Source organism: Pezoporus flaviventris, unplaced genomic scaffold (genome assembly GCF_033815535.1).
Source record: "Pezoporus flaviventris isolate CSIRO_AGI_PZ_B2104156 unplaced genomic scaffold, CSIRO_AGI_Pfla_v1 ptg000086l, whole genome shotgun sequence".
Taxonomy (NCBI): Eukaryota; Metazoa; Chordata; class Aves; order Psittaciformes; family Psittacidae; genus Pezoporus; species Pezoporus flaviventris.
Genome location: NW_026892634.1, coordinates 1913798 through 1929735, shown reverse-complemented (window position 1 = coordinate 1929735; position 15938 = coordinate 1913798).

Here is a 15938-nt window from a genome sequence, read left to right as displayed (position 1 = left end):
GTTAGTGACTAAGAGCTTCACTCATTGGTGGGAAAGTCAGTTCTCTCTGACATGTTCTTGATCTGCAGGATCAGTGCAAACAGGGGCCATGGCACCCAGTGACAGAGCAGAATGGGGATGTATTCAGATAAGGAGCATTGTGGCAGTGTGGAACAGGCACCACCCTGGGAACAAGCATCCCAGCCAAGTGCTGGCAGGACAAGGTCTGGAGGAAGTAATTTTTCATCAGCATGCCCTATTACCTCCTTGGAGGGCAAGCTCTGCTGGACTTCACGTGGAAGTGTCATGCATTATCACCTGCCTTCCTCTAGTCATGGTCCTTGCAGGGCTTGATTCCCTGAAGGTGGTTGTGGCTGAACAGGGAAGCTGTGCATACTAGTATCCACTTCACCTGGAAAATGAGTCACCGAAGGGAGCCACCCTTTAGCTCCACAGCCATGGCCAATCCTTCATTGGCACCAGAAATGCAAACCAGCCAACTGATCATGCTTTGCTTCTGTGAGAAGGGCTTGCAGAAACGGGCAAAACCAAGGATGTCATGTGGGCAGGGATGCATGAGCTTGAGAGACAATTCTTGTTCCTGCCCAGTGCCCAGAGCCTTCCCAAAAGAATACTTTGTCTCCTGACATTGTGGCCTTTCTGACAGCAAGAGAGGTCCCCTGAGAGGGGTGGATTTTGACCTGTTTTATCAAGTACTGTTTTTTAAAAGAGTGGGTTCTTTTTAAATTGGTTTATTGTGAAGTTAGAGATACTCACTTAAGACTTTAGGGAAGATTATTTCTAGGGATATTTCTTCCAGGTAGTCATAAGACGCAACATATAATATGCAGTTATTGGTGAACAATATCTGAAACATGAATGACACGGCTTTTATTAAAATAAGATACTGAGGTAGGAACCTGAAACACCTGGGAAGAAAGCACAGTCCTTCAGTTGTCCTTATAGATAATATTTCTTAAAATAATCACAACAAAAGCAAAAATTTTACAGTCATTAAATCGCTAAGTGTGCTAATCCGTGACACATTGACATGGGATCATTTAGTTACATTTATGCAAACTATTTTATTATAATGCAAAGTGTTCACTGATGTCACTGTAAATCATTGCTGGGACTTCACTTATTACCTGTGTCTGGTTGTTCCTGTGAAAGGCAAGGTCTTTTCTAAATAGAGGTGAAAATAGAGGTCAAAGTCTCCATTTGCTAACATCAGTGCACACTATAAGCTTGGTATTGCCTTGTACTGAGCTTTAAAGAAGCTATCCAATGAAAAATACGACTCAGTGAGTTGCAACAACTCCAAAACCAAATAATATCTTGGCAAAAAGGTGTTTAAACAAAAAATATTTACACATTGAGGGAGCTTGCTTTTTACTTTCACCTTGGAAGTGTCATTTCTGTAACTTGTGCTTTTATTTTTGTGACACTGCACGGCCACAGTAATGCCAGGTGAGTGTAAAAGCGCTGAAAATGGACTAGACCCATGCAAGCATCATCACTCACAGCACTGGCACCATGCCCATGGACTCATTATCAAAGCATTCAAAATGTACAAACCATAGGGCGTTGGGCAGCCAACATCAAACAGAGTGCCTGGCATCAGCGAACTTTTCCTAAGCCCTTTCATGAAAGTGGGCTGTTACAGTGAAAACAGGATGATATTCCTGACTGATATCTTAGAAAACCAGGATGACTTATCGTGCACCCTCAGCATAAAAATATAGCTAGCCTCTTAAATCTTTGACAATCACTTATTCATGAGAAATTTATCTTTACATGACATCATTAAAAACATGGAAGTAATAAATAAATAGACACTGAAAACACATTTTAAGGAAACAAATCAATTAAACATTATTTAAACAAACACTGGAATAGCTTTCCAGGGAAGACAAATTCATCAACACTTAAAGTCTTTTTTTCATGGAAGGTTGGAGGAGAAACTGTCCTATAGGTTACATTGGGCACTTGTGATGGTCCAGATTTAAAATTAAGGACTTTGACAACCCTCTCTCTTTCTTTGCTTTCCATTGTAGGCATGGAAAGATTAAAAACGCAGTAACTACAGCTGAGATAGAAATGGTACTTCTTCCTAAAAACATCTCAAATTTAAACGTATTTTGCTGGTTTGCAGTGTATTCAAAGCAAAACTCTCTGTGCTTAAAGAAAGGAGGCAGACTAACATAGTCACTTTCACAATCACAGTGGCCAACAGAAGACAGAAAACTACATGTTGAGTGTACAGCTGAAAGAATCCATGTTCAAATATGTTTGAATACCTGCCATTAGTGCAGGTATTTGTGCAAGCAAAAAATCTTGGTTACCAGCATTATGGGTTTTCTTGAGGCCCACGTTCTGCCACCTCTACAGTTGAAGCTCTGCTAATTTCTATAAGTGCGCAACATTCAGGCTAGAGAAAGAACAAGCAAGGGTTTCTTTTTATTTTCAGGGGTGGGGGGGGACTTACACAAAGCAGGAGAATCAGGCTCAATCTCTAGGAGGCCCTTGGTCCATCTGAATTACAGACTCTGCTTCCCTCTTCCTGATTTTTGACAGAAGTCCAAACTGGCTTAACTCACATCTCTTTTCTATGACAGCAGTGCAATGAAAAATCAGACACTAGGGCGGGCACTCTATCTGGTTACTTGAGACACCCAAGTGATACAACTGTACTTGATTGGGTATCTGTATTCTGGATGGACATTCTAGGATGTAATTTCCTTCCCTCTGAAACCTCGTAAACAGCTAGATGTAGAAGGATAGCATAAATAATTCTATCAGCCCTTCACTATCAGTGACTGTTTGTCAAGCTGTGGCTTTGTGTCAGAGACATTGAGGAAGGCTGGATCCAGGAGGGACTTTGCTAAAGGCTTAGCACCACACTGGTGCTGCTGTTTCTCTTCGGTGTTACTTGCATTTTTGGCAAATGTGTGACTGCTTTCCCATGGAGAGGAACCATGGGAACATGCTGGAACTACATTGGCTTCACACAGAACTGGGGTCAGTCCAGAGAGCCTTGCAAAACTACCCCAGTGGTCTATCGTGGAGGCAGCTCAGCAGCACGCAGACTGGAATGCAGAACACAAGGACAGGCCAGCCTGAGTCAGACCTTGGAATACCTCAAAGCAGAGGTCTGTGGAGTGAAAATGGATTCTGTTTTGAAAGCCAGTGTTGGCCAGGAGCCCCTGACATTCACACAGTGAAGACACCACCCTGAGTGTGGCCAACAAGGAAAGGCAGCAATTTCTTCATGTGCTTAGTTTGCCAAAACCTCCAAGCTCACTCAGCAGCTCAGGTCCAGCTGAGCTTATTAGCTCCAGCCCAGACCTTAACTGACTCAATGTTCATTCTTGTCCTCAGTATCTAAGAATTTCTTATGATGCTTGTTTGGTGTAAGGCAGAGTGTTTGCATGTGCCCATCTCTAATAATGCACCACACTTGAGGTTTTTAATCTCTGGGCAATACATATTGCAGAATCAACTCCAGCTGAACTGCTGCAGATAAAAATGACTGGACCAAAACAGAATAAAGGCAAAGAGGAAGATTTTATCCTGTGCTAAATAGGGAAATACCTGTCTTATTTTGAGTTAAGAAAAAAAAACTGTGTCTCTAACACTCCTTCCTTATCTCAAATAATGGTAACTGATGGAAGAGATCTGTATTTAATCTCACACATATGATTTGAACTGTATTGCTTTACATAATAAGCACCTCACCATAATGCTTGAATTTTACACAGATGTGCATGGTTTGGGTTTTTTTTTCTTCTGTAGCATGAGCAGGCCCTGTGCGACAGCAACAGGCCAGTAGGTTTGAATAAACTTGGAGATGCATAATTTCTACTGCACAGCTGTCATGCATGGAGCTACTCAATGTGCAGCTGTAGAAGGGGCATAATCCAAGACATTTTAGAGATACTGAAGTATAATTAGATAATATTTTTTAATGTTTTTAAAAAGAGGAATTCCTGGAGTCTGAGACAATTGTCACCTTCATCTCAAGCTGGTTAAAAACCATTGGCTTTTCCACTCACTTTTGAGCATAACAAAAAGTACTCATTTAATTCAAAATTGAATGTATTCTGTGTTTATTCAAATGAGGGAACAAGCTATTTTCCTTCTGGTTTGCATTTTCTACTATTTTCCAGTGAGACAGCGACAGAAAACAACTACATAAAATAAAAGACAGGACTGTCACTGGGGCTCGGATTTAGCAACTACGTGTCCCTGCACTGCCCCTGCCACTGCTTCTCCAGCATTTCCACCCCATCTAACAGCTTCTTTTTACACCTACAGACCACAAGCATTTGGGCTTGATTTTTTTCATAAAAGCATACGTGCCCTCTATAAAACAATATACTCTTCTCACAAGTACCAGAAAACATGTCTGGTCATGACAACATGGTGAGAACTAAAGGAATGAACCAAAGAAGAACTAGGTACAGCAGCAGGGAAACCAGCTAAATAAAATGGGATGGGGAAATGCTTTCCATGGAAAGCTGATACTCAAAATATCAGCTTCCCAGGGGGCAAAGAGTTTTCTCCAGTGTTACTATTATTACTGTTATTATTATTTTGTTTATTTGGTTTGTTGTTTGGTTATTGCTGCACTGAGCTTCTTTTGGCTTTTTAAGAAAAAACTTAACTGTCCTGTAAGAATGCTTGCTTTCTTTTTGGGTGGGTTGGCGGGCAAAAGAGAGACTATCAATTAGGAGTTCAAAACCACAAAACCGTGACAGCTCTTTTAGCGCACATTTTGATATCACACACATTTGAAGAAAGCTTAACCTAATGAGATTTTCACTATACGTTATGTATCACACAAGCTGAGAGAAGCTTCAGGAGCTGTGAAGCATCAGATTAGTTGTCAAGAATTCCTGGCACTGAAACACCTCTGTCCTGTGTTCGTAGGTTAAGTTTAAGCTCAGAAGAAGATCGGTCTGTGTGGTAACTGTTTTTTTCCACTTTTTGGAGAATATTAGGACGAGAGGAAAAACATTTCCTACCATCCAGAGGATGACACACAGTAAAGTGGTCTCTTGCAGGCTTAGGAATTTTGACAGTGCCACTCCCCATAGAAGCATAAAGATTTCCATCAACCAAGCTGTACCTCTTCAGCGGTTTTTGCATGAACTCTTTTTTTTACATGGTAAATAAAGGTATGCAGAAGACTTAGAAGCTCCAACAAGATTCTTAAGGGTGGTCGAAAATTTTTGGTTTTCTTTCTTTCTAAAATGAACACAGGCTATAAACCAGATCAAAAATAGCTGGGGAATCCTCATTACTTTAAGCAAGGGTCTTGCTAGCTGTCAAGTGCTTTGCAAATGAATTCATCTGATTTCTCATGCAGATTCTTCAGTTCTCAGTATACTTCATGTACACAGCTGAAGATTTTTTCAGATTTTATTATCACAAAGCTAGTTTGGGGAAACATCAGTTTTCAGTGCAGGCCTGTCCTATATGTTATGTTTCTCTTGGAGACATCTCTATATCTTCGCAGTTAGAATTTGATAAAGTATGCTTTCTTCTTGTCAGCCATGCAGCGTGCAGTTTCAATCAAGTGTCTAGTATTTTATTTCAGTAGACTGTAAGCCAGTCTTTTAACCTAATGTTTTGGTGGGAGGTGTTAAGGTCTCATAAGGATCTTCAGGTTTTGAATATCCTCGCAGGGTATTGAAGTTTAAAGTGCATTTTAGACTACAGGTTGTAAAATCCTGAGCAACAAGAGGAGAAAAGTTCTTTTCTATCCTGCAGAAAAGATTTTCTATAAGCTTTCTATGCTGTTTGTGGGTTGAGTATCCCACATCATTTTGTCCAATGCACCCCCTTCCACTTTGAAAAAATTGCGGTTAAATCACCTTTCTCTGATAACAGTTCTAGGTCACCAAGCATGTTAGAGCGTGCTGACCTGTGGAGCATCTTTTAATATTTCAATGTTTCCTGCATTTTCTTCTGTCATGTTTAAAGTCTATCACAATTATAATGGCCTGGAAGCAAGAGTGGAATGGCAGTGGAAGAACTGATGTGATGCTGAAAACACCATGCAGTCCACCAAAGGTCAAGCCATTGTACAGTTGCCTTGGTCCTGGGAGGCTCTTCTATTCCACAAATCTCACTGGTGTAAAGTTCTTGCTTTTTCACATGGTTAATGTTTTTCTGCTTGCTTTGAATCCATTTCTGTATAGCCATTGTCATTCATTAATTGCCTTGGAACATATCTTTATGACTTTAAAATTAAAAATAAATCTATGTCTGCTTTCAGGAGCACAAGCATGGACAGAAATCAAATGTATTGACAGTCTGTTTGCAATTGGAAGAAATAGTCTCTTACTTCATACTTATTCTTACTCCAGTCCATTAGTTTTGCTAGCAGTTAAATATCAGTTACAGTAAGTAAACACATGAAAGCTCAGCACCAGTAGTTTGTAGCTTTCTCTACATTCAATACTAATCACTTTTGTACAGTTTCAGAGACAGAATATGCACCCGTAACAGACATTGCTACATAAGTGGACGTTCTGAGGATCTAAAGCCAACAAAACAATGACAAAGAAAAACTGAAAGAAAAAGAAGGAAGTTTTTTTCTAGTTGTAAAGATAATCTGACCTTCAATGAGCCACCAGAAGAACAGGCATGTTTAGCTGTCAGTATGTAAGCGGACAAAAGTAGTGTATGCAATCCGTCAAAGCCAGATTGTACATGCTCAGAGTGGAAAAAAATCTGTATCTGTTACCTGGAAAGCTATTCTTTGTTAGCTGCATTAAAAATTATCTTCCTTGCAACCTGCAGGACTTCTCAGTGGAGATGCAGGTACTTTCAGCCAGCCCTTGGTGGCATGATTAATCTGGAGATTGCAAAGGAATTCTGTGAGCAAATAGTTATTTTCTTCCATCCTGGCAATTGCTTTTATATCTGAACTGGAGTTAGGAATGGGAAGAAGGAAAGAAAATGTTTCTTGAAAAAAGATCACAAAAATCACCATGCTCATCACTGATACCTTGGAAAAGAAGGAGTGGATTTTTTGACATGCTGCATTTTCATTGGCTGTGTCAACTTTATTAATCGGGTACTTTGATGTTGGTCTTCTTCTTTGCTTGCATTTAGCGTATATGGATAAAGAGGGATTACTGACAATCTTTCACTTTCTTGTGAGGTCTATCAAAATTCTGTAGAGTTAGATAGGCATATATAGATCACGTTTTTCTTTCCTTTCTCATTGAAATACACATGATAAAAGTATTTGTTATAATGATGTTTAAGTACTAAACACAAGTATTTAATTCTTATATTTATTTGCATATTGTTGCAACTCCTACAAAGCAGAACAGTAGCTGTTTCTACAATTTTTGAGACTCATGGGTGTTCCCTACTCTATTGATCTTACCCAACAGTTGTCACCAGCACTTAACAAGAATGCTATTACCAAATTGTTAACAATATGAACATAATTTTCCTCTGTTTGCCACATCGGTACCTCTTGTGGCTGGCCCAGTTTTAGCTCTTTCTTTGTGTGTTGTATCTTTCCTCTTGGCATGCTGTGTGCTGGTGTTAAAGGCTGACTCACAGTTTCAGTAACCACAGCAGGATGGTTAAAGTCTTTAATAAATTGCATTTTTTAGTGAGGAACTAGGTCCCAGGTGGATCCCAGAGAGTGTCCAAGACAAAGGGGTAGTAGAAACTGTGCTGTGAATGGATTTGGATGGAGCAAGAGACGTAGTATTAAGTGAGAGGGCTGATTTTCAGCACAAGTCTTCATCCTCCAGAACCAAAACCCAGTCACAAACAGAAGAGCTGTTTGTATTTTAATAATACGTGTCACAAAGCCTCAGAGCCTTGCCCAACACTAAAACATTGTTTTGCTTTGCCAGTAGTCTGTAGGTTCCTGGCTGAGGACCTGGAAGTGCAAGGCTCTGACTAAATGTTGAAGAAAATGTTGAAACACAAGGATGGAAGGTGTGAATGTCAGTGAACCAGCATATTTTGTTTATTGTTGTATTTCTGAAATAGTCCCTTGAGCTATTTCTTTACCAGAACTATTTTCTTCTCACCTTTTCAGGTATAATTATGTTTTCTATGGCATTAATACTGAGGGCAATGTGGTCTACCATCAAGATGCTGCCATTCTGAAAAGTTTTATTTCTATATACAGCTATTATTTTTCTCACACAGAGATGTGCAGAAATAAAGAACTGGAATTGAAATAATGAAATTAGCATTTGCAAAGTAGTTTTTCAAATGGTAGGTCATGGAAATTAGTAAATGGAATGTCTAAAATATGGAATTTTTTTTCTTTTTTTGTGCCTTAGAAACCCAAAGTGCACAAGTTTCCTAAGGCAAATGGTCTGTAAGAGTGTATGTGGGATGTATGTAGGATTTTTGTCAATCCTTCATGTGAGACGTATGCTTGAGCAAGAAAATAGTCCCAGCTACGGGGAGCTGAAAAACAGAACAAACTAAAATTGATTTTCCTCCCACCATCACAACCACAGCAAATTAAAGGGCAGGTTCTGTTTCCATTCTGGCAGCCAGCTCTAGTATTTGACAGTGTTAAGACATGATGATTTTGCAGAGCATCTTTACCCATAAATGGCTGCTTGAAGAGCCATTGAGTGCAATCCCAAAACAAGCTCAGTCAGCCTAACCAGCCCTTCTCTTCCCTCACCTTCAGCTTAACATCTATGTAACATATTCCTGTTCTAAAAACATGAGTGGGCTTTTTCGGTTTATGATTTGTAAACACACATTAAAATTGTTTCAAAATGTAGAGAACTGTGCTTAATTTCATGAGCCTGCCTTTACCAAGTTCTGCTCAGCTTTATACCCTTAGTGTTCAGCCATTATCACCACCTTCTAGGGGGAAGAAGGAATTAGAGGTGTTTCCTGTATCTCTTTTTCAGTAGAACGAAGAGAAAAAGATAAATCCCGCTTGACAGGGACAGAATTTTGCCAGCTTGATCCAGGAAGACGAATAGGCAGATATAATCAGTAAATTCCTGTCGATTTAATAATAAATAAAAAAGAAAAATAAACCACAAGGCTGGAAAGAAGAAACAAACAAAAAACAAAGTGACTTCACAAGCTGCAAAGTTCCCATCCACTTCCAGTCATTTCATCATACTCTCTGGCTCATTTTTCTTCTTTGCCCTGCCATGAATACACAAAGCATTAGACATTTTCTTCTGTGTTAGAGGAGTTCCCATTGAACAATGATTATTTACTATTCTACGGACTGTTTCTTCCGTGGCATAGGTGAGTCATAGAGCATCAAATTAGATGTCTCACACAGAAGAGTCCACAGAAGGCTCAGAGTGTGCTTGTGTAGAAGATGATTAAGAAGTGCTTCGAGAGGAATTTACCATAGCATCTTCATTGCACGTATTATGATCCATGGCTCACAAGCAGGCAGCATGGCTTAAATTATCTGTAGAACAGTATGCTGTGTTATTGCGCTGTGACCACAAGAAAAGTCTGTTCCAGAGCTTGCTCCTGAAGAAATGTTGTGTGGAAAGTCAAAGGGGTTTTGTCTTAGAAACTGGCCATCTCTCTGTCATGACCAAATACAGCACTGCAAGTCTGATCCAGCCTCGTATGAGTAGGAGGCTTTTTTTTTTCCCCTCCTCTGGTTCACTCAAAGATGAAACACTAGAGAAAAAAAGCTGCAGTCTGACTCAGGTCGTATTTTGGTGTGGCAAGGACAGTGAGAGTTTTTTCACTCAGATTTGCTTTCCTAGGGGAAACAGAACTTCTGTCTACATGTTTATTGTAGGCCTGAAGAATATGAGAAAAAAACGCTTAGATGCTGAGGCAACATTGACGACTTGTCTGCCTGGGCATCCCTCACACCATGGCCCACATCTTTTGTATATAAAAGCGGCTTAGCTCCTAGGAAAAAAAAATATAGACCAACGTTTTTTATATAGTACTCAGCCTCTGAGCAAGTCTTTTAATCATAAAGCAAAGAAAGGATAGAATCTGATCTATTACCCATACTGAGTTGTTTCTTGGGAAAGGACAAGTGCATTTTCTGAACTGGAGAAGCTACAGAGGGAGAAGACATTGCATACAGCTTATCATGAACTGTCCCTAAGAAAAGTGGAGGAGGGACAGCAGAGATGTATTCAGAGAGTCCTCCAGAAACAGGCTGCAAGCCTTCAAATAATGCTCCAAAGCTATAAATCAAATGGAACTAGGAAAAGAAAAAAAGCAAACCCAGGAATTCGCAAATTCAGCAAAGCAACTGTAAGTGGATATGCAATATCATATCATAACAGCAACCAGAGAGGAGGTGAGGGGGAAAGGCATCTAACAGAGACAGCCAAAGGAAAGGAAACAGGATTTTGGTCCTTAGTGTTTCTCTGGGGACTGTTACAGTGAAAGGCCATGCTCTTACCACTCAGACTGCCTTACCCTTGGCAAGCGCTTTCTTAGCCTCAAGGGGCAAACTGAATTTCAACGAGACAGTAAGGTAATGTACGAAAGCAGCACATATCTTAGAGAAGAGGTATCATAGAACCATAGAATAGTTATGGGTTGGAAAGGACCTTAAGATCATCTAGTTCCAACCCCCCTGCCATGGGCAGGGACACCTCACACTAAACCATGTCACCCAAGGCTCTGTCCAACCTGGCCTTGAACACTGCCAGGGATGGAGCATTCACAACCTCCCTGGGCAACCTATTCCAGTGCCTCACCACCCTCACAGGAAAGAATTTCCTCCTTATATCCAATCTAAACTTCCCCTGTTTAACTTTGAACCTGTTACCCCTTGTCCTGCCACTATAGTCCTTAATGAAGGGTCCATCCCCAGCACCCTTACTGGCCACCTTCAGATACTGGAAGGCCGCTATGAGGTCTCCACGCAGCCTTCTCTTCTCCAGGCTGAACAGCCCCAACTTTCTCAGCCTGTCTTCATACGGGAGGTGCTCCAGTCCCCTGATCATCCTCGTGGCCCTCCTCTGGACTTGTTCCAACAGTTCCGTGTCCTTTTTATATTGAGGACACCGGAACTGCACACAATACTCCGAGTGAGGTCTCACAAGAGCAGAGTAGAGGGGAGGATCACCTCCTTCAACCTGCTGGTCATGCTTCTTTTTATGCAGCGTAGGATATAGGCTTGCCCACGCTGGCTTTCTGGGCTGCGAGATATGCTTCGTATGCTCTAACATCTATGGCACTGGGGTTCTCCTAGCACTGCCATTGGGCTTTTATGCTCTGCAGTGAATTATTTCTCTTGTACGTGCCTCAGCTTTCCTGTGCTCTTTTGGCGATACAAATTTCCTTGTCATTGTTGCAGACCAAACTCTTTTCCCCACTGCAGTGTCCTCCAAAGAAGTAAACATTCTGATTACAGGGAAATTAGATTTTTGATACTCTGTCATAAATTAAACCACTCCACACTGTTAGTTTATGCAAATTTGGCTAGCTTCATGCAGATAGCCTGATTCAGAGATGAGCCAGCTCAGGACTTAGTGCAGGGCTATTTGTTATACCTACATGGCTGAATGGTGAATGCCAGGAATCTGACATGGCCAGATATCAGCATTCCATAGTGAGAGAGCTTATGCTGTAAAAACTGAGTTAGTGAACTTCACTTCTTGTGTCAGGTTACAGACCATGGTAAGGCCATTTACAGTGTCGGAGGATGGTTAAGCTATCCCAATGAACTCTGTCATGGTGTGCATTCAAAACTGTGATGGATTGGCCTTAATCAGTAACCAAGGATTTACCAGCTGTTTTCTTATTCCACACACACACATCCTCCACCACAGTAAGATGGAGGAGACAATCAGAAGCACAAAAGCAAGAAAAATAGATCAAAATAAAGACAGTTTAATGAGTGAGGCAAAGCTGTACATGCAAGCAAAGCAAAACATTTTGCTATAACAGGCTCTTAAACAGTTACATAAGGTACTGCTAATATAGAAATGATGCTGTAGTAGATTACTAGCAAATGTAGATTACTGGCAAATTATAACTTTTGCTAGTAAACTGGACCAATTAAGGTGAAGACTTTTGCTTCGTTAAAATCTCTTCTTTTGCCAGAAATGAGATTTTTCTGTAAATGCTTAAATTTCTGTCAGTAAAAGGGGAAACAAAGCTATGTGCCCCTGCTGAGAAGCAGAAGTTCCAGCTCATGCATGGGGAACTGAGTGTCCTGGTGTGCTACTGAGTTAATTGTGACTGGAACTGTAAAGGAGGAGAAATCTGTAACTGGGTTTAAAGACCTCTCAGTCGAGCTTATCACATGGAACTTCATTGACTTCTGATGTCAATAATACTTGGCTTAATTTCTTTTCCATTTGTAATTTCTTCTTTTTGGGGGGCATATAATTGGCCTCTAATTAAACACTGAACTTGTAGCGCTGTTTGGCTTACCTATGCCTCCATGAGTTCTCTGTTAAATGTAACCAAATGGTACAACAGAACTGAGTCATCCCTGTACAGGTGTAGCATACAAAGCTGATTATAGACACCTACTGCCTGAAATGGCAATTACAAGTATTTTTTTTCGGAATGATCAGAAACCCCCATTTATACCCTCATGGTCTTTTGCAAACATGCTATGTGTTTCCGAAGTGTAACATTGTACTAAAACCTGAAGATGAACAAAACACATATTTAAGTAGAATCTTTCCAACTAAATGAGCATTTTTCCCATATCATTCTACTAGAGTTGTTGCTATCTGCAGTTTATTTTGTAACTGTTCCGCACAAGAAGCTGATTCCTTTACATATGGAGCACACGTAAAGATTATACAGTAAAGCTCTATATTTTTTGAAAATTGATAGGAATCTTTGAAAAGGCAGCTCTGTCTAGGGACACAAAGAATATCTGCCTAGCTAATGCTTATGTAAGGCCTTTTGTAATTCAAAACAAAAAAAAATGTTGGTAAAGAAATGTAAACTACATTTGAGACAGTAAAAAGAGTAATTGAGTATCAGGCAGGACTGCTTGGCTGATGTAAAGCACTGTAGTTCTGCTTACTCCTGAATCCATTGAATAACAACAGGTTGTTCATGTTTCTTTCTAATGCTGCTTAATTAATTTCTCTAAAGATACAAATGTGAGCTGCGTGCCATCCCACATATAAGCTTAGAAATGCCAGCAAGGACAACAACATTCACTGTGTCACTCACATTCCAGGTGATTTGGGGATAATGCTCTGTAAAGGCCTTGGCAAATGTATTTCTAGAGCTCTTTGATCTCATTGCAGAAGGCAAGGTGTGTCTACAGATTCTTCTGCAAGGAAGACTTAGTTAATTGCGCTTGCACAATTTCTGGTTTGTCCTCAGCATAAGTAGTATTTCCACACCTAGTGCAGCAAAGGACAGTGTGTCACCTGTCATGCCTTCAGTTTTCTAAATCGTTAGATACTGTGTTCATGGGAATCATTAAGCTTCTACTTTGTGATATCATGGAATTAATATCTTAAAAAAATGAACCCTAATCCTATGTTGTCTTAAGATAATGCGATATGATATCTTACAGTCAATGTTTTCCTTGTGCTTTCTGCAGACAAGACCAGGCTTACTGTGTTAAGTGGGTTATGTTGTATTCTCAGTCACTTACACACATAACACAAAATAGATTCAATGGGTGTGACTCAGAGAAGAGTCTCACTCCCAGTACATAATTTCTGGCGAAGTGCTCTCAGATGAAGACAATCAGGAGGAAGAAGCAACTATGTTGGGGAGTGGGGGGGGTTGGAGGAGAGGCTATGGCAAAGTAATAACTTTAATTTTTTCTGAATCAAAGTGCAAATCCAGTTCCCAAAGAGAAGTGTCTTCAGTAAGCCACTGATAACAGGTATAGTTGAAAGGGTTTACATAAAACCCTGCCCTCCACACTGGCCACCAGCAAATGTGTGAGCGAAGGATATTAGAACCAGAACAAGCACTGCAAAATCCTACAGCCATTCTGCTCTTCCAGTTTGTTGGGTCAGTGGATTAGGAACTTCCTAAGATGAATACCATATTTCAGGGACCATATGTAATAACCAGTCATGGTCTATCTCCTATGAGTTCCTTAAGTCCCTTCCTGAAATTTCTCCCGTCAGACCCCAGTGTTTTCCATCATGCAATGGTAATTGTGATACTTAACTGTTGTCTTAACAGTGTAAACCCATCAGCGTTCATAAAGTTTTTTGTAATCATTGGAGTAATCTCAAATGAAGGGCAAAGCAGAATAACAGCAAAGATGCACCCCAAATATAAAACCCTTTTTAAGTGACCACAGAAGACCATGTAAAAAATGAGTTCTTAATGAACTATCATAAAAATTAGAAGTAATTGAACAGATAATGTTTGTAACTCACATTCAGGTTAAGAGTATATGAATTTTTGCCTAATCACGCTTATGTTTTTCGGAGGATTAGAAATCAAACAAGCTTTCAGCCCTAAAGAGCATTGAAAGAAAACCCAGTCTGAAGTGTGACTTGACACAGAAACTAGTACTGGTTCTGTGTTGCAAATATGGGCCTTAGAGGGGGAAAGTGTGTTTTGGCATCATGAGCTTAACCTAACACAACTGGTCCGAGACAACTGTTAGAAGAGAATGTTGATGTTAGCAAAAAAGGTCCTTAATTAGGGTGCATTTACTTCATGGGAAAAAAAAAAAAAAATTAGGCGCATTTTCTTTCTAGTAGAGGGATAAGAATGTAAATTATTAAAAGATACCTGATTTCAAGTGATGAAGAAACTCACAGCAATTATGAAGTGACAAAGAGTCTCTGATAAGAATATCAGGTATAACATTTCTATTAATTCTTCAATGGCTGGTTTAAAGAAAATGTAGTTCAGACAGCATTGGTCCTGGCATTTAAGGAACCAGACTTAGTGCCAGATCTGGCCATTAAGAAGCTCTGCAACCATTAAAAATCCATCTCCAAGCTTTACTGTCCCCCCAGGATGACCGTTTTCTTCTGCAAATGGATCTGCAGCTGAGCTTTTATGTGATTTAATTTCTGAAGAGCAGCATGACACTATCTTTCAGTCTATATTTTCAAACTGACCATCTATTGGAACACGTAATTTCTGAAAATAAGCACTTCAGGAAATTGAAGATCTAATCTAATTTCATTGATTACTTTTTTGAACTGGATAACTTAAATGCTGTTCAGCAACTCAAGACCTTATTTTTTTCTCCTAATAAAAATCATTATTATTACTTACAGCTGTGGCAAAGTGTTTCATTGACAGCAGTTTGAGAGCATTGGTAGTAACTGAAGACAAATGATAATATGCAAGTCTCATAGTATAAGTATATTAATAATTCTAGTAATATATTACCTACTTACTTTGAAGAAGCAGAAACACTGTAAGAGACTGAAACCATGACTGCAAATCCTGTCTTTGTAAATGCAGACCAACCGTAAACTGGCAGTGGGGCTTCCTTTAAGCTGGAGCTTGCCCTTATATATAGCCTTAGGGCAGTAATAGAGAGCTCACCTTAAAAAACACCCTTGCAGAGTCTCTGAAACTGAACCAAGACATGCAGAAATATCATTAGATTATGCTAAAGCTCCTTTGGAAAATTCTTCTTCTAAAACATTGCAATTGGGTGAGAAAGAAATGGGAAAGCAAAGGTGGCTCCTCATTTCTGCAGAGGAACAAACCACCACACATTCTTAGTATCATTATAGGAGTGTTCAAGTAGAATTTACCTTCATCCTAAAGACATGCTGAATGGGAGTCAGTCCTAACACTACAGTGAGGAGGGGGGTGGCAGTGTTATGTTGTGTGTGTGTGTTAACTCCCAGATAAGTTAATCATAGCAAGTAATTAATTTTGGTAATTTAGATCTAGTGTTTAGTAATGTTCAGCTGCATGCAGCACAATGGTAAACGAGCACACAAAGCTGTTGATGCAAGTGTTGTTTACAAGAGTAAAAATCTAATTGCTGTTTTCATCCTGTTGAGTTTCAGAATATAGAGAAGAAT